The sequence below is a fragment of the Cimex lectularius genome, unplaced genomic scaffold, assembly GCF_000648675.2.
Source record: "Cimex lectularius strain Harlan isolate CLEC.00 unplaced genomic scaffold, Clec_2.1 scaffold2, whole genome shotgun sequence".
NCBI lineage: Eukaryota > Metazoa > Arthropoda > Insecta > Hemiptera > Cimicidae > Cimex > Cimex lectularius.
The window spans coordinates 275,391-299,560 of NW_019394219.1; the positions used below are offsets into that span (position 1 = coordinate 275,391).

At 34.4% G+C, this 24,170-nt stretch overlaps 1 long non-coding RNA gene across 2 annotated transcripts in view; it reads right to left on the reverse strand.

The window, feature by feature from the left end:
* LOC106666948 overlaps positions 1 to 24,170 on the reverse strand; it is an 89,205-nt gene that overhangs the window by 22,014 nt on the left and 43,021 nt on the right. For both annotated transcript variants that reach the window (XR_001340496.2, XR_002910932.1), the window contains exon 2: positions 22,052 to 22,082. This is a non-coding gene — a long non-coding RNA (uncharacterized LOC106666948). The remainder of the gene's footprint in view (positions 1 to 22,051; positions 22,083 to 24,170) is intronic.

Below are 24,170 nucleotides of genomic sequence, written 5' to 3' on the forward strand. Positions count from 1 at the left end.
AAATAAATTTATATAATGCTCGAAAATTTTACATTAAAAAAATGAATTTATACAATGCTAGAAAATTTTAGATTAAAAAAATGAATTTATACAATGCTAGAAAATTTTAGATTCAATCCAGTATTTGTACTCACTCAAAGTGTTTGTTTTCATGTGTCATTCTTGTGTGTCATGTTGGGAGTGCCAATGAGATGATGTTTTATGTGTATATACGTTGGATTGTGTTGGAGTGGGGAAGGAAATCGGGATAGAAAGAATTTTTTTTTATTAAGAAGTCGGCTTCTTTGGGGGAATCGCGTGATGGTAACAGATTTAACATAAATTTCTCATCTGGGTGAGAAATGTCACTAACTTTGTAATTTTATTTATGTATTGTGATTAGTGACCGTTAATCGATAATTATTCAGAAATCGTAAGATGCGGTCTGGTGTGATGTAGGTTTCAGAAAAACATTTTCCTTATCGTGCCAACGTTTCGATCTTTATTGAGATCATCTTCAGGTCCTGGGATTTATAAACATTGTTTCAATTTTACAAAGACATATCGGATGTGAAAAAATCAATTTATACAATACTAGAAAATTTTATATTCAATCAAAGTTTTTTTCTAGATTCCGGCGTTATATTATCATTGCCTTTCATGTGCAACAAATTAAATTTATAATTGTGAAGATAATTTTTTAATTATTTGAACACATGGCTAGTTTTTAAATTTAATCCATTACACTTCGTGGTCCGATTGACCATATAACTTCTTTCAATTAATTAATCGTTATGTAAGGTGTTGGTTGAAATGAAAAAGTTAGTGTCACGAGCGGGATTCGAACCCAAGACCTTCGTTTTACTTATTTAATCCATTATATTTCGAGGTCCGATTTACCAAATAACTTCTTTTAATTAATTAATCTTTATGTAAGGTATTGGTTAAAATGAAAAAGTATCCGAGTGGATCGAAGTCACGATAGCTCAAGTGGTAGAGCAGCGGCCTATTTAGCCGAAGGTCGTCGGTTCGAATCCCGCTTGTGACACTAACTTTTTCATTTCAATCAATAACTTACATAAAGATTAATTAATTTAAATTTCATTTCATTTTTTATAGCCACTAAAGTAAATGAAAAAAGTATCATAATCCTTGTTGTATATAAGGGTATAACTTCCATCCCTATAAAAATATTTATTTACCATTTACATTAACCAAATATATTAATATTACAGAGAATGAATTTTAAGGAATTTTTAAAAACTGAAAGTTGTAGACTGGAAAAATTGACATTTTGTCTACCTAAGAAATTAATTTAAACCTCTAATAAATATTGCAACGTTTCTTTTGATTGGTTATTTAAAATAAATGATGTGTATATAATTCGAAAAAATATCTTTGAAACAGTCTGTGAATCTTTGAAAGACATTCTGGAATGGGAATATATTTTTGAAGTAATAAATAACATTTTTTTTAAATTCCGTCTCTTATACTTGTCCGTTTGTTGAATTGAATGTTAAAATTTTGTCCATCACAAGTTTCCATCAAGCAAGCAGAAAAAGAGAACTCATTTATAACTGGAAAGGCAGTCGAAATGGCTTGTGGAGAGATAAAAGATAGCGAATCCTTTTTATGCTGAAAAAAAGAGGAAAATCTTTATTTCATTAGGCAATGTTCCTGGTGGGGTTGCTACTTGAAAAGGATGGAAAATACCCGCCCTTTTACCTCTAATTGCTTACTGCGTGTTGTCTTGGATTATATTTTGACCCTTCATCGTGCCGAGCTTTAAAACAACAGGGAAAAATAAATAACACGAACCAAGTTTATAGCCGCTTTTAGTACAAATTCATTCAAAAGAAAAATAAATTAAATTTATGAGAAAGTAAAACATTCATGCTAACCAGTTGTCTTTTCAAGATGGCGGAACGGTCGAAACACTGGCAGAACAACAAAAAAATGCTTCGCTAAACAAACAACCAGAAATGGTAAAAGTACTTCTTTTGCTTTTTCAGCTAACAAAGTTTTGTACAAAAACAGGAGTGAACGTGGATTGTGAAATAATATTTGAGTAATCAACACGTCCGTGATGTCAACGTGGTTAATTATCAAACATACGTTTCAATAAGAGCAAACTGTCCAATACACACATTCCATATCCTAGTAACAGTTAGTAGGGCTATGGCGCACCTCATTCATCTGTTGTACTCGTAACTGCGGAGTATAGTTCACAGGACGGTGCGCGCGAAGATTGGGTTGCCTAATGGAAGAAAATCAATCTGGGGCTTGGATGAACAGAAAGTCGCTAATGTAGAAAAGGTCAAGAATATTATGCACATGCATAATGAATATGAAATGTCATTAATAAATATCAAACCCAATTACATTCTACATTCTTTGCCTTAACTCAAATTTTTCGACCAATTGAAAATCCGATTTCACCATTGTTTTCAGTGTAAAAAACCCTTTATATGAAGTGTCAGGATGTATAAGGTCGGGCATGTGAAAGTTTGAGGTTAAACTGGGCATGACGTACCCTGTATAATTTTTCTCCAAAAAAGGTAAAAATTTGAAATTAGTCTCAAAAATATTTATTACGTATGTGTTGTGTATTTAATAGCGTCATTTGTTCATTGCCATCTAGAACACCCTGTATACGTCGCAGCGGAATCGAACCCCAGAACTTGCCGAAATCGACATTCATTCTTTTTTCGTACGTCTTGGTGGAAGAGAAAACTTTTCAAATAAAACATAAACTGTCTTTTCGTGTTTCCCAATTCGAGTCTTCTTCGAGAGATAAAGTCTTTTTATCTTCCCTATCAGACGTGGGATTCGATGGTGGAGAATGGGCCAAGTAGTCGACAGCAAGTGACGGCTGATTTCCCGAGTCGTCCAGACAAAGACGCCATCGCTAGACCGACCCGCATGGCCCGAGAAGAAATGTCGGTAGGTGAGAGATTTGCATCGAAAAATGAACAATTGCAGCCATTGATGCAGAAGATGACGATAGCAGATGAATTTTTAAATTTGCCTCAATTCAACCCGAACCTCAAGGACACCAACCCAATATCTCACCCAATGCTACGCCATGCGACGCTACCCGATGCTAAACGTTGCCTTTCCACGTTTTGGTAGGGTGTGCACATCTATCCGTCGTAAACCGCACGCCACGTACAGTCACACAGCGTGTATCACAACTAAGTATCACAATCGCAACGCCTCTTTTGTTGGTAATGCATTATTTTGAGCAAAACCATGTAAATTTGTCAGTTAAATTTTATGAGTCCAACCATGTAATAAATTGTTAGTTAAATTTTATGAGTAAAACAATGTAATAAATTGTTAGTTAAATTTAATTTTTTTAAATAATGTTATTCCGTTGTTTTGATCAATTTTCTACCTAACCATCATAATTAAATCATTTTTATAAAAACTCATGAATTTTTGATCTCGTTTAATTTGGATTATATCAATATAAGAATGTTGAAATTAATATTACGACAAAATTACATATGCACAGTTTGAAATTAACTACAGAAAATATGGGTGTCCTGTTCTGACGCTACTTGATGAAAATGGTGCAATTGTATGAGCACAACCGTGTAATAAATTGTTAGTTAAATTTTATGAGCACAACCATTTAATAAATTGTTAGTTAAATTTAATTGTTTTAAATAATGTTATTCCTGTGTTTTGATCAATTTTCTACCTAACCATCATCATTAAATCATTTTTATAAAAACTCATGAATTTTTGATCTAGTTTAATTTGGATTATATTAATATAAGAATGTTGAAATTAATATTACGACAAAATTACATATGCACAGTTTGGAGTAAACTACAAAAAATATGGCTGTCCTGTTCTGACGCTACTTGACGAAAATGGTGCAATTGTATGAGTAAAACCGTGTAATAAATTGTTAGTTAAATTCATTATATCAAAAAATGCTACTACGGTGTTTTGATCAATTTTCTCCCATACCATTAAATTTTTTTAAAATAAAAATTAATGAATTTTGACCTCGGTTAGTTTGGTTCATGTTAAAATAAGTATGTTGTAATTAATATAACGGCAATAATACATGTAGTTTGAATAAAAATATGAGTGTCCGTTCTTTTGTCTTCGACTGTACTAGATGTTACCAGACGAAAATCTGGACAGTGGGGATCGCAGAGCGTATCATAGGGTAGCGTTGCATAGCATCAGGCAGATGTGCACGGGGGTAATACAATCTTATCGAAAATGGACTTTGGATTTGCGTCGGGAAGCAACGGGTAGCGTCGCGTAGCGTTTCATCGGGTAAGTGTGTTCCCAGCTAAAAGCATGGAGTAACACTTTTGTGTGGTGAAAAGTTGAGTGTTGCTTAGCGGAAGGTCACTCCTTTTGATACAGAGCCGGGCATTGAAAGGAGAAGCTACAGCCTGCATGCAAATCGCCCATCTGGAGTTATCATGGCAAGAATTAAAAAATGCATTTCTTGAGCAATTTGATGTTATGGAAACGGTAACAGTTCTTTTTCTAAAATTTCTCTCTTCGAGACCAAATGTAGACTTGAACCCAGTCAGCGATGCGTCTCGATTCATGAATATGCTAACATCTAAATAGAGAGAACTTTCAACTAAACAGCTAGTCACTTCTGTGACTGGCACAAACAGACCATAGTTTACGACGCCTCGGTTTTACTACAGAAATTAATTCACGTGAAAGGTTGTTCCTAATCATTTTTTGGAGGTTTGATCTATCATACTCTACAAAACATGTAACCACCCTGCCTGGTAAACCATTCGTAAGCTTCCTAAATGAAGCAGTTTTTGTGATATTCACCAATCTCTGGAAAGTTTCGTTACAGTGTAGTGACTTTTCAAAGAACAAGTCTTCATTTTAAGTTTAAATATTTTTTCATTATAGTGAATTCGAGCTATTCAGTCTTTATCGAAAAAGGAGATTTGGAAATAAACCCAATTCTTAAAGTCGAGTTTTGTTCTGTACATTGGTCTGAAAGGTTGATTTTCTTCCTTTTAGCCTACCGGCTAGGAGGAATTCGGATTGAAGGAGAAGTTTTAGCTGGCATTAAGGAATGCCTTTTTCTTTCCCATTCTCTCATATATGAGCCGGCCGAGATATTGACAGGCTGGAGAAAAGGGGCTAGAGGAAGAAAAAGGGCCGGCGATGCAAATATTCGCATCTATTCACGGCGTCGGGTCAAAACAGAACGAACGGAAATTCACCCCCGTTCTGAAAACCTGGATAATCTCGCAGGACTGGGGAACCGGGCAAGAGGATAACTGGGGCTATCGGCCCAAAAAGGCCTATTAACGTCAATATCGCTTTGATAAATAGCATCGCTCTGTAGTGGTTCTTATCGGCCGTAGCTGAGGAAAATTCTTTCATAAATTGATTTGTTCGGATTTTACGCCAAGAATACGCAAACCTTCAAAAGGCAGAGGAATAAAACCAACTGACACTGAAAATTCTTTCTAAATTCCTACTACTTTATAAAAGAAGTAGCAACTTTATTTTGCTTTGAGAGGCGATTAACTAGAGGTTGGTTGTTTCCGATAAGCTTGGTCTGCTTATTGCGACGGTTTCTTGCCAAAAGCGATTCTACATTTCGCTAGAGGGGAGTTGTTTGGGCCTGATATTTTTATATCAGTTAATTGAACGTCATCGCATGTGACAGAAATTCAGATGATTCTGAGATGAGATACTGATTAATTCGAACTCATTTTTGCTCATGAGTTTGATGGTTGTCTAGTCCCTGAAAAGAAACCCAATCTTCATCATTTGATGTGTGTAGCCACAGTATATATCTTTCATTAATGAGTCCATGTTAAAAATAATGTGTGAACAGAGAAAATAAAATGTGCAGCAAAAAAATTATATAAAATATATATTTTTAATAAAAAAATAATAGTTTATTCGAATTATTCTGACATTGTAAGATGCGGTCTGGTGTGACGTAGGTTTTAGAAAAACATTTCCTTTATCACGCCAACGTTTCGATCCTTATTGAGATCATCTTCAGGGCCTGGGATGTATAAACATTGTTCAAATTTTACGAATACATGTAGGATGTGGGAAAAATGAATTTACACATGCTAGAAAATTTTAGATTAAAAAAAATGAATTTATACAATGCTAGAAAATTTTTGATTAAACCGATGAATTTATACAATGCTAGAAAATTTTTGATAAAAAAAAATGAATTTATACAATGCTAAAAAAATTTTGATTAAAAAAATGAATTTATACAGTGCTAGAAAATTTTAGATTAAAAAATGAATTTATGCAATGCTGGAAATTTTTTGATAAAAGAAATGAATTTATAGAACCCTAGAAACTTTAAGATTAAAAAAATGAATTTATACAATGCTAGAAAATTTTTGAATAAAAAAATGAATTTATACAATGTTAGAAAATTGTTGATTAAAAAATGAATTTATACAATGCTAGAAAATTTTAGATAAAAAAATTAATTTATACAATGCTAGAAAATTTTAGATTCAATCAATATATTTGTATTCATCACTCAAAGTGTTTGTTTTCCATGTAAATGTGTCATTCTTGTCTTTCGTGTTGAGAGTGCCAGTGAGGTATTACTGTTTTCTGTTTATATACGTTGGGTTTGGAAAGAGTGGGGAAGGAAGTCGGGATAGAAAGACAAGTTTTATATAAGGAGTAGGCTTCTTTGAGGTGAAAGGAGTAGGCTTCTTTGAGGTGAAAGTAGCTGACAGAGGCGACAATAGGAAAAATGGGGAATGGTTTGGCCTGATTATCGTTTCAGGATTATATAGACGGAGATAATTAGGGAAAGGAAAGCCAAATTGTTGAAGAATTAGGCTATGTAAAAATGTTTGATGTGTCGAATGTGATGATTGTTTTATACTTTGTATTATATGTTTTGTGTGATGTGATGATGATATATGTATGTTATCGATATTGAATTTGATTAATGATATTAGCTTACGCTTTTGCCAAATATCCCCGCCTATATAATCTTGTAAAGATAATCAGGCCGAACCATTACCCACGTTTTTCCCATGGTCGGCTCCTTTCTCCTTAAAGAAGCCGACTTCTTACATTAAAAAAAATTCTTTCTATCCCGATTTCCTTCCCCATTCCTTCAAAATCCAACGTATATAAACATAAAACATCAATATCTCATTGGCACTCCCAACATGACACACAAGAATGACACATGAAAACAAACACTTTGTGTGAGTACAAATACTTGATTGAATCTAAAATTTTCTAGAATTGTATAAATTCATTTTTTAAATCTAAAATGTTCTGGCATTGAATAAATTCATTTTTTAATCTAAAATGTTCTAGCATTGTATAAATTCATTTTTTTAATCTAAAATTTTCTAGCATTGTATAAATTCATCGGTTTAATCAAAAATTTTCTAGCATTGTATAAATTCATTTTTTTATCTAAAATTTTCTAGCATTGTATAAATTCATTTGTTTAATCTAAAATTTTCTAGCATTGTATAAATTCATTTTTTCCCACCTCCTACATGTATTTGTAAAATTTAAACAAGGTTTATACATCACAGGACCTGAAGATGATCTCAATAAAGATCAAAACGATGGCACGATAAAGAAAATATGTTTCTAAAACCCACGAAACACCAGACCGCATCTCACGATCTCCGAATAATCATTGACTAACGGTCACTAAACACCACACAAATTCATTAGAATAGTGAATATAATAATTGAAGAAATATAGTACCACTTGTTCTTTCATATGGGTAGACTTGGCAAAAGAAAGAGACACCAAGAAAGAAATATAGGGAAAAATCCTATTTCAAAGGTTGTATACGAACAAAAGCTGATTTAACACAATGGGAGTGATGGCTGAAAAGTGGGCATATGTTTTCATGCATGTAAAAGGGGTTGGATGAAATCGATAGAGGCAAACGCGCTCAGATATAAAATATAACTGAATTCCTAAAACAAACAATTTTTATTGCAATGCATATATTCAAAGCCAAAAAAAGCCGATACTTGAATTTATATGTTTATTTTTCATAATATACTAGGTATAACAATTAATATCTGACTTAAAACTTGAACACAACAACATCTTATTTATCTTTATGGAGTGTAAGGTTTAGGGCCACCGGAGGTCTCGATCGAAGGGAAGGTAGTGATCGACCGCAATGTACGACGTCTAGAGCCGATCGTTTTATTGTTATTACCACTCTACGGAACCGCCATTTAACGACTTCTCAAAAGTAGTCAACTCCAAACGGTCCGTAATTTAAAGGTGAGCTCTAAATCAGTCATCAGAAGTCTTCGTGAGAATAGGCTAGTCTTAAACATCCCGTACCAGGTTCTCTACTACTGATTAGGTATCGAGTAGAAAGGCACTATACGCAATCTGCATCTCGCTTAGATACTTGAACAAGGGACGACGGCGTTCCCTTCATAGATGAGAGCCGGTATGGTTTGTGCCAATCAGATGACCACACATGAGTCATAGCCTTTTGAAAGACGGTAAATTATGGTTGGGTAGAATCAATGGCCATGCCCTAACGAATTGATTATCGTAAATGTATCTTTGACTCTAAAGTACATTGAGGAAGTTCTTCTGGAAGCTGTGGTTGCTTTCGCTCCATTTACGGGGATAACAATGCTCGATAATGTTCGACTGCGAATAGCTTGAGTTGACATCCATTTCTTGGAGAGCCGGAAAGCCAATATTATGTATTGATTACCATAAGATTTGGCCAGCATATTCTCCTGACATGAATGCCATAGAACATTTATGGGTCATGATAAAGTGGCGGAGTGGAACTCTATCAATGCCTCCAGCAAGCGTTGAAGAGCTTGAAGGATCCGATTCTGTTTCATAAGAAAGAAATCCGGTCGCTTATTCACTCGATGCCTAAGATACTTAAAGTTAATGTCCAACCGAAAAATGATGATCACGATTATCCAGAACGGCTTACAGAAAAACACACAATTGATTAGGGAATAAGTTAATTCGTGCATATAATTCAATCCACGATTATAAATATCATACAGAGGACAGCTACTTAATTATCAGAAGGTACAAGAGTTGGAGAAGTTTCCTCCTAAAGAAAGTTAGCCATTGCTCGGATGACGTTATAGTCTCGGGTCTATTAACGAAATACCCTTCCGATACGAACTCATTGTTCATCATGAGTACAAAAAATTAATGTATGTCTTGTTGCGACTAGCAAAGCAGAATAAGCTCTATACATATATCTTTGGTTAATCTTATGCAATTTCAGCGGCTAGTTCTGGACAAGTTCCAAAAAGCGTCTGACCGATCAAACATGTAAATTAGGGATTAATAAATATCCATCTTAATCTGATATTAAGAGATAAGTAAAATCTTCTTCTCGATGACTACACTACAACTTTTCACAATTTTAGAATAATTATGAGGCAATGGTCACTTTTGAATCACCTCTGCTCAATCCGGTTTTCAAGCGTATCAAATCCATTCCAATTCTCTGACAACGCGTGAATTCGACTGCTGTAAATTTTCTTTTTTGATAATACCGCACTATTAACCAAATGCCGTACCACAATATAATTTTACTTATTCAAAGTATGCGTTTGGAAATAATGGTCGCATAACAGGTTCAATAACATGTTATTCTTCGGGCAGATCTGTAGCCAATGGCTTATAAGTTTAAGATATTTTTTTCGGACATGCCTATCAGAAATAAGACAGTAAGAGATCAGCCGTGACTACATGACGTCAAGATCTAACAGTAGCTCTTTAGCAAAACTTTTGTTAACAATAGATTATTACCAACTTCAAATATACTATCAAATTCAAATCCTATGACTAAATATACTTAGAATAAGTTGAATAATAATGATAATTACAATTAATTAAGGTTGTTTTTAGTCGAGATAAAAAAGTCAATGGCACGAGCGGGATTCGAACCCACGATCTTCGGCTAGATACACCGCTGCTCTACCACTTGAGCTATCGTGACCTCGATCCACTCGGACACTAACTTCCCCCAGTGTCCGAGTGGATCGATGTCAGGATAGCTCAAGGGGTAGAGCAGCGGCGTACCTAGCCGAATATCGTGGGTTCGAATCCCGCTCGTGCCATTGACCTTTTTATCTCAACTAAAAAAAAAACCTTAATTAATTGTAATATATTAATTGGTCAAGCGGACCACAAAATTAGTGAAAATAATGATAATGATAGAAATGCTTAACGTTGTCTTTTTTCCTGGTTTGGATATTCCAAGTCATGTAGGATATGGACCGAAGGTAGCCGGGAAAAACATTTTCCTATTTTAACATAGAACAAACACGCTAAAATTTAGTTTCCTTTCCATTATCCGTCTTTGAGTCACGTTTGCTTAGAAGTATAAAGAACACCATTTCCTATTAAATTAAGGATCAAAGTATTAAAGTACAAACAAAGAGTACACAGACGCTTTATGGTTATTATGTTGTCATTTTTTTGTTTTTGTGGAAATCTTGATAATAATCAATACTCAAATTCCAACTAAAAACATCCTGTGTTTTATTTACAGTACAAGCACTTTGAAAAAAATTAAATCCATTATATGTAGTGGTCTATTGACGGAATTACTTCTTTCAATTAATTAATCTTTTTATGTAAGGTTTTGGTTGAAATGAAAAAGCTAGTGCTACGAGCGGGATTCGAACCCACGACCTTCGGCTAAAGACGCAGCTGCTCTACCAATTGAGCTATCGTGACGATCATTTCAACCAAAATCTTACATAAAAAGATTTTTTTTTATTTGATGCAATGAAATTTTCTTAGTTTTAATTCCTTTGTTGCAAAATTTAGGTCATCGTTGAATTATTATCCATAAAAAGCATTAATTTTTATTATCTTTTGTTTGTAATCATCTCAATTAAACACTTATTGATCGATAATGGTGTCAATGAGCTTTCCAGCACGCTAAACAATATTCTACGAAATCTAGAGCTGAAGTGATTAAGTTTACATTAGCGTGTATTTGATAAAGCCGCTATTTAATTAGAAGGATGTTTCAGAAAATATTTTCAATAGAGCGTCATGGAAGGAAAACAAACGTTAATTCAACACTAAAGAAATTTTTAAGTAGTTAAACTCAATTAAGAACTTGTGTTCAATTAACGTTTTGATAAAACACTCGACCATGTTGAAACCAGGTTGCTCAGAAAATGGTTTTGATCACGTGAAGGCCTTGTTTATATTATACCTTTTCTTTGTTTTTGTTTTCAATATTATCATGAATTTGTTATATTATATTATATAATCCATTACCTTGAAATAATTATGTAAAATAACGTTTTATACATAAATATTTTTTAACACACCCAACATTCGTGCTAATTAATTGCTAGCATCAATACGGAGTGAGGCACCAAAATTGGCTGAAGTCTGGAGCTTAGTTAAAGTGGATCAACTATTCTGGATTCTGTTAACAAGCACAATTAGATATTCGAAGTAGGTAATTTGTTCGTTTTATGTTACGGTACTACACAATTTTTTATTAGTTAGTCAGTTATTTACGATTAATAGGTTTACATATAAAATTTGTTTTACGATTGTGGAAAATGAAAACTTTCTCTCCCTTTGTAATTCTAAAAATAATCAAAATTCGTGAAAGAGATTTTCTTGAATCGTCTATTTAATCTAATTCAGATTTAAGTAATCTAAAAACATGATGTTCGTTGATCGACCTGCAGATAATCTATGTAGGGTTTCAATCTTCGTGGAGGTCATTAGACGGGCGATAAAAGACTAAATGCTGGGTTCACCGAGCTTTCGGCATCTTATAGTGTCATCATCAGGGCCTATTTTATTACATACAAATAAATACATAGTAACATACAGATAACAATTAATATAATAAAATGATACACATACTTTCCCAAGGATGAAGAAAATGATAAACATGAAAAACTATTGTACAAGAGTTTTGGGTTTAAGGTTATAGAGCACATGGCCAGCATAATACATTTTGACGGTAAAAAAAGGCATTTACATAATTATAATTATAAGTAATTGTTTACATACAATATTTATATTTGACAATGAACCCAATAATTTATAGTAAAATAAAACAATACCTCGCAAAAAATCCAGTTCACTAATACCCCTTCTTCTTTTTTTTTTTTTTGTTCTGAGTAGTAATTACTTACAGGTACTTTTGATGATCACAGAGAATATATTTAAAACTAAAATTACAGCTAGTTTTAGTTTTAAATTTTTAGTTGTGTTCCATAACCTTAAACCCAAAACGATTGTACAATAGTTTTCCATGTTAATCGTTTTCTTATTCCTTGGGAAAGTATGTATATCATTTTATTACATTGATTGTTAATTGTATGTTACTGTGTATTTATTTGAATTTGTAATAAAATAGGCCCCGATGTAGGCACTATAAGGTGCCGAAGGCTCGGTGAACCCAGCATTTAGTCTTATTTTTTCACCTGTCTAATGATCTCTACGAAGGTTAGAACCCTAGATATTTAAATTTGTTTAATGAAATAAATTAAAATATATTTTAACGCTTTATATATTTCATTTATGCTAAGAGAAACAATTATGTTCATTTTTTCTGTGCTTTCAATCTTTTCATTTTAGTTCCGAACAGTTTCTTATTTTATTTTTTATAAGAAAGGTAAATTTTTATATGTTCCGAATTTTTATTATATTCCTTTTTCCCATTAAACTATAATTTGTGGGCAGACGTGAAGCACAAGCCATTTAAGAACCCACAAAATACTTTATACACTCTATACCAAAATTTATTTAGAAATCGTGAGATGCGGTCTGTGATGTAGGTTTCAGAATAACATTTTCTTTATCGTGGTAACGTTTCGATCTTTATTGAGATCATCTTCAGGTCCTGGGATTTACAAACATTGTTTACATATTACAATTATATTTTGGATTTGGAAAAGTGAATTTATACAATGCAAAATATATTTTATATATTCAATCAAAGTATTTCTACTCACTCAAAGTGTTTTTCCTCTGTGTAATTGTGCCAGTCTTGGGTGTCGTGTCGAGAGTGCCAGTGAGATTTTGCTATTTTGTGTTTATATACTTTGGATTTTAAAGTGGTGGGGAAGGATATCGATATAGAAAAGACATTTTTCTATAAGGCGTCGGCTTCTTTGAGGTAAAAGGAAAAAATTGTGTTGGTAATGGTTCGGCTAGATTATCCTTTCAGGATTATATAGAAAGGGATAATAGGAAAAGGAAAGCTGAATTATTGGGAAATTAGACTATGTGAAAAATATTTCATGGAATGTAATGTGATGATATAGGTATGTTATCTGTATTAAATTTGATTAATGATATTGGCGTAGCTGCGACTGAGTTTACATGTATCTGTTCTGTAATTGATGCTGTNCCTGAAGATGATCTCAATAAAGATCGAAACGTTGGCACGATAAAGAAAATGTTTTTCTGAAACCTACATCACACCAGACCGCATCTCACGATTCTAAATAAATATCGATTAACGGTCACTAATCACCACACATTTCTATACCAAAAGTTGGTTTTCTCTTTTGACTGATGTTACCACAGTTCGACCGTTGTGCATTAAAAAATGATTTTATATTTATAAAGTGTATTTTTATAGGTTCAAATTCTGTAGTTTAACTGGAGATTTTTCGATTATAATTTAATTGTAGTAAGCAATTATCAATTTTGTTCCTAGATTTTTTACGGGTTTTTTTCAACTTTGAAGTTATAACTGTGAAACCTGAATGAAAAAGTAGAATACACATTAACATTAACACATAATATTTATATTTGACATTGAAACAACAATTTATAGTAAACTAAAACAATACTGAACTACTGACTAAAGGTCCAATTATTTTTTTTTTTTGTTCTGACTAGCAATTTCTTTCAAGAAAATGTTTTTCTAAAACCTACGTCACACCAGACTGCACCTCACGATCTCCAAATAGTTGATAACAATGTATTATCAATAATAAAAAAATTTCTCTTGACCTCATGTAGTGTCACGGCTGATCTCTCTCTGTCTTATTTCTGATATGCTTGTCCGAATGTAATATGTTAAACTTATAAGCCATTGGCAACAGATGTGCCCGAAACATGTTATTGAACCTCTTATTCCCAAACGTATACTTTGAATACGTAAAATTATATTGTGGTACGGCAGTCGAAATCACGCGTTGACAGAGAATTTTAATGGATTTGATACGCTTGAAAATTGAAATGAATAGAGATGATTCAAAATTGTGAACGTTGTAGTGTGATCATCGAGAACTTTTACTCGCCTCTTAATATGAGTACTGGACTAATTTGTATGTTTGATCGTTCAGAGGCCTTTCGGAGGTCCACATCGGTCTTTAGATAAAGCATATAGTTTGGGGTAATGGCAGTGAGAATAACTTTTGATATAAAAACCCGCATTAATTGCTCTAACTTATCATACCGAGCAAACCGTCAAATCTTCGATTGATCTAGAGACAGCACAAAAAAGATTAAACTTGCGAAAAAGGGGTAATAAATTGTGACTGACCAGACTCGACCTAAGTGCCATTTTAACGCTGGACACTCTCTCTTGAATGTGAGTATTAAAGGAGAGTCGAGGGGGCAGAATGACACCCAAGTACATGAATGAATTTACCACTTCAATCACCTCAGCTCCCATTTTTCCCTTGACGACAGCCTACCACCTTTTTTAACAATCAAAATTCCAGACTTATTCCCGTTAACTTTCAAACCCCCTTTACACACAGTAGTTCTTAAGAGGGGTGTTGATGGGGGTTTTCTCACATCATAACAATGTCTTCAGCTTACTAAGTATTATATTGGTTTAAAAAGAAAGTAATATAGTTTTCAATTACCTATTGAATTAATTAATTCAATATTTACATTTTTGTCTATATTATTTTTGTTTACAAATACGTTAAACTCTGAATTAAAATGCCTTATTTCTCCTCAGTTTCTGTTTTCAACTTCTTTAGTTGTGTCCCATAATTTAAACATTTAAAGTAATCGTGTCTTTGGATTAAACGCATTTAAGACATTTACTTTATGAATTCCAGAAAGGGCATAACGCAACTGTTGCAACTGAAAATTCGTGCGCAGTGATTTGTGGTGACGCTTGTTCGTAAAGTCCAACGATGGTGTATGTTCGGCTTAGAGAAAGAAATTTTACTCTTGAAGATGATGCGCGCAGTCCTTCTGAGGTTGACGACGACGTTCTGAGATATAGGATAGAGTAGAATACCTTTTGTTGACCCGAGAACTTGAAGATATGAAAAAATATTTGGACAACCGTTGCAAAACCACGTGCAAGAATTGTTTGTTTGTTAAAAAGTACGCTACATGGATCCCATATGAACCCAGCGAAAAGATTTTGGCGGATCGCATTTCAATTTGCTCTTCACTCTTGTGTCACCACTCTTACACCCATTTCTTTATAGTTGATGAAACATGGATCATATAGAAAAACATAGGGGCAAACGGTTAATAGTGAATGGTACTGGTAACCCGTTTAGACCTCAAAATAAAGTAAAAACGGCCTGCACTAGCAAACAGAAATGTGCAGTCTTTCTCCATGAAAATGCCCCGCTTCCATGTTATTTTTAGGGCCAAACAGTTATTAACTAATCTGAAATTGGAAATTTTATCACACTTCCTGCTCATTTTACCTTGTGACTACTATTTATTTCGGTCTGGACAAAAATTTTTAAACGGCCAAAACATTGAAAATTGTGAATGTGTTCAAAGGTTTCAGGAAAAAAACATGGGAATTTTTAGGAGAGAGGAATAGATATGCTACCTGAAAGATGGCAACAAGTAATTATAAAGTACATTATATTCAGTGGCCTAATTGATCAAATTACTTCTTTCAATTAATTAGCTTTTTTTTGTGTAAGGTCTTGGTTGAGATGAAAAAGCCCACGATCTTTGGCTCGGTTCGAATCTCTCTCGTGACATTAACTTTTTCATCTCAACCAAGACCTTACATAAAAAGAATAATTAATTGAAAAAAATAATTTAGTCAATTGGCCATTAAACATAATGGATTTAATAGGTAAAAGAAGTATCACTTCAGCTCCCCGTGGCCACTTCATAAGTCGCTGAGAATCGAATCCTGTTCACACGACAATAGAAAAATAGAAAAAAGAGTGAAAATTCGAAAAGTTGTACGTTGAGATGGAGAGTTGGTATCCGAGAGTAATTAAAAAAGCCTATCTTTTGAAAACAACATAATATGTAATTCCTTGGTAAGGGTTGGTTGAGATAAAAAAGTCAGTGTCACGTGTGGGATTCGAACCCACGACCTTCAGCTAAATACGCCGCGACTCTACTACTTGAGTTATCGTGACTTCAATCCCCTTGGACACAAACTTTCCATCTCAACCTGCAACCGTTCGAATTGTCCATCTTTTTGCCATTTTCAACTGTCGTATAATCAGGATTGGGTTCTCAGCGAATTATGAATTGGCCACCGGGAGCTGTTTAGTGAAGTGATCTTTTACTTCTTTTACTTAGTAATATTAATCCTTTTACGTTTTTTAGAGGTCATCAAACAATTATTAACTAATTTGAACTTGGACATTTTATCACACTTTCCTCTCATATCACCTTGTGATTACTATTTATTTTGGTCTATACAAAAATTTTAAATGGCCAAAACATTGAAAATTGTGAATGTCTTCAAAGGTTTCTGAACTATAAACATGGGAGTTTTTATGAGAAAGGAATAGATATGCTACCTGAAAAATGGCAAGAAGAATTATAAAGTCCATTGTGTTTAGTGGCCTAATTGACCAAGCTACTTCTTTCCATTAATTAGTCTTTCTATGTAAGATGAGGTTTCTATGTGAGGTTGAAAATGGCAAAAAGAGGGAAAATTCGAACGGTTGTAGGTTGAGATGGAGAGTTGGTAAATGAGAGGATCGAATCGCCATAGCTCAAGTGGTAGAGTAGCGGTGTAATTAGCCGAAGGTCGTGGGTTCGAATCCCGCTCGTGACACTACCTTTTTTATTTCAAACAAGACCTTACATAAAAAGAATAATTAATAGATAGAAGTAATAAAGAAAGGACAATACATCTCCGAATTATTAAAAACATGCCAGGTATAAAAAAATAAATATATTTACTGTAAAAAAAGTCATTATTTTCTTGCCACCCCATAACAACTCGTACTACCCCTTCCAAAAAATTAGGTAATTCATAAAAAAAATTAATGAGCTCATTAGGCATCCCTGTTAGATAAGAAGATAGTAAGAACTTGGAAATTCTATTTTGTCCTCTTATAAGATTAGAGAAAAATAGTTTGCTAAATTTGACTCATTCACTAAATTATTTTCTGGTGTTTTGCTGAATTTTCTTTCAAACTTTCATAATTATATATATTTTATTAAAACCAGAAAAAACACCTTGGCTCCCGGCGAAAAAGCCGGAGCGCACGTCCGGCGTCGTGGTACTGGATATTCCGACGAAGCCGACATCCTGTCTCCTCTCAAAAAAGACAAGTCTGGCCACATTCACTTTCGAAAAGTAATCGATACTCCTCGGGGCGAGTTTAAACCGTCCATTCGTGCTAATAAATTACTTTCACTTTACAGAAACACACTCTCACCCCAGAGTGCTCGATATTCCTCGGGGTTGGGGATAATACCCCTTTCACGCTAATAATTTACATTCACACCAACACATACACAAGCACACGCAACACATAAACACATACTACATACATTGAACAACTCTTATAGCCCTGAGGCACTTAATCAACGATCCGTTCCCACTGCCGTAAGGCCACGCATAGGTTAGCAGGGACGCAGTCGTTCATCCCGCAGCCTTCGAGTTTTCTGCATTGTAAAATACGCTCGATGCTTAATCTTTCGGTACCTAATGGACAGCGGCGCTCTCTTTCCTGACAGCAAGTGCGGGCATAGGTCACACTAGGCTGTGTATGCCTAGTATGTCCTATGCGTAGCCTAGTAAATATGGCCCTTTCTATTCTAGGCCCGGCCTCCGTTGACCAGGGAGCAAGAAACAAAGAACAAAATACGTCTGGTGTCCGATTATTTTTTTAAATATTTTCTAATTTTACTTAATTATTATTATTAATATTATTATTATTTATTGTTTTTATTTTTAATTATGTATTTATTTTTCGTAGCCGGGTAAGTGTGTACTCGCTTATCCCTGATGTTTCAAAAGTAAAATATGATATTAAAGGCTGAAAAATATCGAGATAAGCTATAAGTGGTTAGTGGTTAATGTTTATTACATTTTTTGATAATGTTGACTAGAATAAATGTCCGTTAGCTTTAAATTGAGCGTTTTTATTTTCTAAAAAAAAAAGGTTAACGAGGAGAAGCTGTGTAAAACGAGCGACAAGGGCCATAATTTAAGAGGGTGGCAAGTAATTGGGAGCATAAATTGCGGTCGCAGCACTTGCAGCAGCTCGAACAAACTGAATTTGCAGCCCTTTACGCCTTGCGTCTTTTCAGTCGGTTTACACTCACGCCACATGTACAAGCCGGGTCCAATTGTTTCTTAACTCCACCCGAGAAATACGACTTTGTGGTGTCGTTGGAAAAATGCCTTACAGCTTTATTGCTTTTACATTGAGTTATGTCACAATGTAACGAGTACAATCAATGATGTAGCCGCGTGAGCAATTTATGCGATAGAATTATATATAATGCTATACAGTAACCTTATTTTTTTATAGACAACCGCAAATGTCAAAAAGATTATCTTTCAAACAATTTTTAGAGCAAGGAAAGAAGTTAAAAATGCAATTAAATGTATCAAAGCTTTGTCTTAATAATTGTACACCTTGCGATACAATTAAGCACCAAGCGATGGGATTAAACTGCATAAAAATGAATAGAGATATTTGTAATTTCTATTAATTTCTATTTTGGTTCATNATGTATATATTCTTCTTAGTTTGGATAAAGCAAAATAGAAAATACAAACCAAAAACAATAAAATGTTAATCATTTTTAATAATGGATTTACTTAACAATAGCAAACATGAAGATTACTCATTATTTGGAGATCGTGCGATGCCGGCTGGTGTGACATAGATTTTAGAAAAACATTTTCTTTATCGTGCCAACGTTTCGATCATTACTGAGATCATCTTCAGGGCTCAAAGTGTTTGTTTTCCGTGTAGATGTGTCATTCTTGTCTGCCGTGTTGAGTGTGTGTGTGTGTGTGTGTGTGTGTGTGTGTGTGTGTGTGTGTGTGTGTGTGTGTGCAGTGCATGGGCACTCTCAAGACAGACACGTTTATAAATCCCAGGCCCTGAAGATGATCTCAATAAAAATCGAAACGTTGGAAAGATAAAGAAAATGTTTTTCTAAAACCTACGTCACACCAGACCGCATCTCACGATTTCCGAATAATCATTAACTAGCGTCACTAAAACCACATGTTTCAATACATGTAGAATGTGAAAAAAGGGAATTTCTAACATTGTATAAATTCACTTGTTTTCACGTCTTACATGTATTTAAATTAAACAACGTTTATAAATCCCAGGCCCTGAAGATGATCTCAATAAAGATCGAAACGTTGGAAAGATAAAGAAAATATTTTTCTAAAACCTACGTCACACCAGACCGCATCTCACGATTTCTGAATAATTACTTATTAATAGTATGCTTAATCGGTGCACAGAGGTTTTAGCTAACAGAGCAGTTTAAACAATTATCGTGTCCAATCGACAAAATTATGGAATTAAAATCTTTTATTTTGTTGTTCTTCAAAATCCCATAATTAAATTTTCCTACAGTAAAACACATAATAATTTCTAATAAATTATAATGCATTTTATAATTAAAATAAAATAAAAATGCTAGAGGACACTACAAAATTGGCAACATCCCTATTCATTTTTGTGCAATCAAAGCAATTTAAAAAGTGAAATCAAATTTAGAATAATTCATTACCTTAATATTTATGTTAACATGCTAAATTATAAATAGGTACTGTATATTATCTTGTGTGTATATATGTAAGAAATATAACCGGTGAAAAGCTCACCGACAACATTAACGTATCACAGATGTGTTTTGAAAATATAATTCTTTTGAATGCATAGTTATTTGGTTTGTTTGTACAACAATTATATAGAATCTAGAACAAAAACTAAACTTGTGGGTGCTTTTAGCAAAAATGGATATATGGGACAATTGACGAGCTGAGTATGAGCAGAAGGGAATTCGTTCCTGTACCATAAAAAAATTATTTAAAAAACTAACACCGCCGCTTTTTAAAACCCGATTTACATTCAAGTCACGATTCCAAACAAGGTTAGCATAATGTTGCAAAATAATTTTTACCGGTGTTGGTTCTTAAGGTTGTCCTGGTAAAGGGGTATAGCTTTATGGTCCTTATTACGCAGTCTTTCGGATAGGAAAACCCGGTAAACTGATGTTTTCCCGTTGGCAGGAATTTTATGTATGTTACAAACCATTTGGTATACGATATCAACTATTTTACGAGTTGAGATCAACTGCCGGTGTTTTGTATGTTTAAGAAATACAATTTAAAAAAAAAGGACTGTTGTCAGTTATGCAATGGATAAATAATGATACTGAAATCATCATGGCTTGATAGAACAAGTTCACCTGTTTCGTTGATTAATCAAAACACATTTCTACCCTCTTCTACTATTTGAAATTTTGAATTTCAAAGTTTAATCGAAGCTTAGTATAATCCATTTACGTTTGTAATGATAATTGACCAAGTTACTTCTTTAAATTAATTATTCTTTTTATGTAAGGTCTTGGTTGAGATAAAAAAGTCAGTGTCATAAGCGGGATTCGAACCCATGACTTTCGGCTAAATACGCCGCTGCTCTACCACTTGAGCTACCGTGACTTCTATCCTCGGACACCAATTCTCCATATCTTTGAAAATGGCCGAGTGGGAAAATTCGATCGAATTTGTTTTATGGTCATGAGGTTATCTATAAATATCAAAAATCTTGACCATCCATTTGCACTTTGTTGAAAGATTAATATAACGTTAAACACACCTGAGATAGAAAACCCAGGATGAAAGATTGAGAAAGAGTTCAACATCAAGCTCCGAAAAATGTTTTGTTCTCTATGCTCGACGAAAGGAAGTATCTTCTCAGCCAGGAGGTGTCCAAAGCCTTAGATGTGTAATTCCGTCCTGCTTTGTGGTCGTGCCAGCAAGAGCGAACGTCAAATTATACAACGAATGTAAATAGCATAATGAAATCATAGAAGGCTCCGGTACAATAAACAGCACTAGATCGGGTAGACCGAATCATCCCATTTACTGAAGAAGCGTTTATAGCCAAAAATACTCCGGCTGGTAGAATTGACTCAAGAAATCATAACAGACCAAAAAAGAACCATTGTCCATACTCGCCAAATTGTTAAATACTTGTTGGAAGGTATTCCCTAATTAAACATTGATTCATATTTTCATCCAAAAACGGTGCATCTCTTCGCAACTGTTGGCATTAGTCAACGGACATTGTGTCACACCGAAGTAGATTTAATTGGACGAAACAAAATGAAGATCCGGATAATCTAATGGTTAGGAATGATCATTTACCATTGAAAGCGAAGCGATTTGTGTGATCTTATGGCTTCAGGACTCGGGTTATACCTTAGCCATCAACAAAACCTACGAAATTTTCAAACGATGAATGCAAATTTCCCCACGATATCAAGCTAGAAACGGACTACGAAATGATCAAACCAAGCAAGCAGTAGAGCAAAGTAAAAATAACAGGCTGTCCAATAATTTGACGTCGTTCACATAACCAGGCAACTGAGTGTCAAATATAATGACATTACTGCAATAAATTATTAGCAATATTAGTTATTTTAGGGTAGATAGAAATTCTAATAGTCTCCATACTTGAGGGAAGAAATCGATGTTGAAAAAGTATATAGATATTATTTTTAGATCATTGAATATATTATCAGCAATTATAAATAACTAACCGTTGAATATTTTTTAAGAACTAAAGAATAAATATCGTCTAAATGGATGATAAACTATCAATTAGTATTGTGATGTATAAGCATATCAGTACTTACTTCAAGCTGCTTCCAGCAAACTGCTAGTGCCCTGGAAAAGAAACCATAAATATATTACTCTATTATCTTTCCAAATCTAAAAAAAATTAAAATATTGAACAATTTATCATAGTGATGTAATGGAAAATATTTTGCAGCCAATTCACCCCTTTGTGTATCCAAGTGGAAACGCCTGCAATAAGTTCTGAGCAAAGGAACATCTGGAGTCTGTTAGGTCTGAGGGTTTGCTAGCCTTTACGTTGAACTCGAAACTAACAAGCTTAAACTCCCTGAAACTCCCGGCTAGGCACAATAAGGTTTCTCAAATGGGCTCCCGGACATGAGGGTACAGGAGTAAAACGGAGAAGCTTTATCGTCGAAGGGACGCATTGGCTTTCCTCATCGGGCCTTTCTACCGAACTCTTAAAAGTTTTCTGAAATACGAGATTAGAAAGTGTGAAAAAGAAACAACCTCCGACCCTAGATAATAACTTGGGCTTGGACGAGTCAAGAAGTTTGTTACCTCCACCAAGATAAAAATCGGCCAATTCAATTCCTATTAAACTCTAAACTATTTGAGTAATAATGAAAAAATGAATGTTTTCGTGGAATACTGATTTATATAAGTTCAAATCTGCACACGTTTGCACATACAGGCACGGGTGAAGAGAGTTGAGCCTATCAGTTCTCACACTAAACTGCCATGTCCAATTTTGGTAATTTACAATAAATTACCGATAGGCCTCGAGAATCACCCACCTCGGGTGTTGGCAATCCAGGGTGAGATCCCCTCTAATCCGATGTTGCTTGGGCTCAAGTGGCTGTCAGCAGCTAGGCAGCCCCCATCCGTCTCTAAAGCAAAAATTCTTTCCTATTTTCATACGATTCAGTCACTTAAGGTGGTGGAATACTCGATATTCTTCCAGTACTCTCTATACCTATCATATAACTAACCTAATTTGGGGTCAATGGAAAGTCAATATTTCGCGTTCTGCCCACTCACACTACACATTCACGCTAATAAATACATTCACTCTGAACATACGTTAGGGCACATAACACTGTTTCCTCCAAGAATCAGATCGGGGACCCAAATGCACGTTGAGCTCGTGCTCAACCACAATTCTCATATCAGGTGGCATTCGTACGTGCATTCTACCTCGAGCCAAGGAATTGCACCGTTCAATTAAGTAGGACATACCGAGCAACCTTTCTCCACATGCCGGATACATACGCGGGCTTTGGCTCAAAAGTGTCTAAGTCGCATGGCTTACCCTTAACCGGATGAGAATGACCCTTCTTTTACGAGTCAGATTCTTCGAGGGCCACCTATCGACAGTGCTCTTGGCAAGGGAGGTTTCTTTGCCGATTCGAGGATTAATGACAGAGATAAAGGGAAACATATGTAGCATACAGAACTTAGAACTTACAATTCTGCTTTGTCATTCAATGATCTTCAGCTAGATAAGGTAAATATAACATAAACTGGGTTATTAGCATGATTTTAATATGTACTGAGCGAGAGAGAGAGAGTGAGAAAGAGAGAGCGAGAAGTGGCGAACAATAGGGTGATGTATTTATAAGCCAGGTGTGTGGAGCCAGGCAAGCTTTTATTATAAATAAGCGACTTTTACGATACAAACAGTTCATCCGTTCTGTATCTGAAACAACGTCCCGTTTTTGTTTAACTGTCAAAACAGTTTTTACGATGAAACGGCTTTTTATTCCCAAGCGAATTCATATTCGACTAAATGTGACCGTATTCCCCAAACGGCATTTATTTAACTTTTTAATTCACATAAATGTGCGTTTTACCCAGAAAGGCATCTATGAATGTAGAAAATCTCTGGAAAATCAATTCAAACAGAAGCTAGAGGGCAGAGAAAAAAATATTTCGAAGAAAAAAATACTTTGCTAGTACTATAATTAAATAGCAAATTAAAAATCTATTCTGTAGCCACCCCCTTAAAAAAAGTACAACTATGAATCCTGATAATCTATAATAAAATAACAATAAAAAAGTTCTAGTGCACAGCTGTTCGGAACATAACATTAACTTCACTCAATTAATTATGCACATTTCTTTCGAAATAAAAAATTTGTGTCACAAGCAGGATTCGAACCCACGACTTTCGGCTGG